Raw genomic sequence first — 2,196 nt, 5'->3', positions numbered from 1 at the left:
TAGTAACTCCCAAGTGCTGGAGACGGGGACTGAAGGGAACCTCTAGCACTGGAATGACTAGCAGATGCACATGGCATAGAAGAGTCCTGAACTAATGGAGCACGAGACGAACTCTAAGCTGGAAGGGCACTAAGTGATGACTGGCCCAGATGAGAACTGTGTGAACCATGACCCGATGATGCCCCACGATAACCTGGGCGAGCTGGCTAAGCATGCCTGAATGGACGGACTCTATTGTGCTGAAACTGACCTCTCGAAGGAGAACCACCATAACTACTAGATCCTCGAGGCCTCTTGGCCTCCCTCTCATCTTGCTCCTGGCGACGAACTAACTCAATCTCACGAGCAATGTCTACAACCTCTTCAAAAGTAGCACCAGACACCCTTCCCCTAGTCATGAGAATACGAAGCTGATATGTGAGGCCATCAACAAACCTCCTAATCCTCTCTCTATCTATCGAAACCAACCAAATAGCATGACAAGCTAACTCTGAGAACCTTATCTCATACTGTGACACCGTCATCTCTCCCAGACGCAACCACTCGAGCTGCCTACGCAGCTCCTCTCTACGAGACTGCGGCACATACTTCTCCAAAAAGATAACGGAGAACTGTTGCCAGGTAAGGGGTTTTGCACCAACAGGCCTACGCCTCTCATAAGCCTCCCACCAAGTGAAGGCAGCTCCATAAAACTGAAAAGTAGTGAAAGCGACCCTGCTGGTGTCCAGAATACTCGTTGTGCGAAGAATCTTCTGACACTTGTCCAAGAAACCTTGGGCATCCTCGCCCTCTTCACCACTGAAAGTCGGAGGCTGAAGTCTACCAAACCTCTCCAACCTACACTGCTCGTCCTCTAGCATGGCAGGAGCTACATAGTCTTGAGCGGTTGTAACCGGCTAGGCTGGATGTGCCCCTGGTGTCTGGAGTCTCTGCACGACTTGCTCAGGTGTTCGAGCGGCGGGAGTCTGAGTGCCTCCCCCGGCCTGAGAAGTAGCTGCGGTTGTAGTAACTGAAACCGCCTGAGCTAGGCCAGTGCATACCGATAGAATCTGAGCCAAGGCCTCCTAAAGACCCAAAATCACAATGGCCACAGTTGGTGCTACTGGAGCATCCACAACTGGGACCTGATCCTGAACTGGGGCAGCTGGTGGATCTACAATTGCTGCCCCAGCTGCTGTACAGGCCACACACCTGCCCCTACCGCGACCACGACCGCATCCTCGGCCTCTAGTGGCAACAACTGGTGGTACTGGTGGTCGTCCATCCTGCCCGGTAGAGCATGTCCTCACCATCTATGAGAGAATAGAATAACAACAGTTTAGTACTCGGATCAACAGACTCGTGCGACAAGAATTTCAAGAATATGAAGTTCTTCCTAAAGGTTTTGTAGCCTATCGAGGATAAATACAAATGTCTCCGTACAGATCCGCAAGACTCTACTAAACCTGCTCATGACTCATGAGACCTATGTAACCTAGGCCTAAAAGCATGCTATCACAACCCTAAACCCAGACCCAGTCGTGATGGCACCTCTCGTGAAGACAAGGCCAGCCGACACAACACTAAATTAAATTAATAGATAATAATTCATAATTAAGTCATTAATAATGATAAATCCCATAATAGAGCGAAATATATCAATTACGAAAAATCCAAACACATCCCGACATCGGGGTGTCACTAGTTATGAGCATCCACATAAGTCTAAGAATACGGAAAAAAGGGACTACACAGTCTATTACAAAAATCCAGTATAAGGGAAAGAAATAATGATAAGAGGGAGAAACAGTGGGCTGCGAACGCCGAACAGCTAATTAGTGGACTCCGAAAATCTGCTGGAAGCTATCAACCCTCACTAGCAGGACCTGAAGCGCCTGAATCTGCACACAGGGTCCAGGGAGTAAAGTGAGTACTCCAACTCAGTGAGTAATAACAATAAATGAAGACTGAGCGATAAGAAATCACGTAAAAACACTTCAACATGCTATAAAGAAGCAATGTAAAACAAATAAAAAGCAATGAAACAGTGAAAACATATAAAGACACCTTAGTTCAGAATAAGCTTCTTTAAAACACCTTTTTAACAGTTAAACAAATAAATGGAAAGCGGCTAGAACAAATAAACACATAAAATCCGCCCCTCGGGCACAATGTCAACAAAATTAGCCCGTCGGGCAATAACATGGAACAACACCA

Source organism: Nicotiana sylvestris, chromosome 3 (genome assembly GCF_000393655.2).
Source record: "Nicotiana sylvestris chromosome 3, ASM39365v2, whole genome shotgun sequence".
NCBI classification, from domain to species: Eukaryota; Viridiplantae; Streptophyta; class Magnoliopsida; order Solanales; family Solanaceae; genus Nicotiana; species Nicotiana sylvestris.
Note: the sequence above shows the minus strand (reverse complement) of the source record.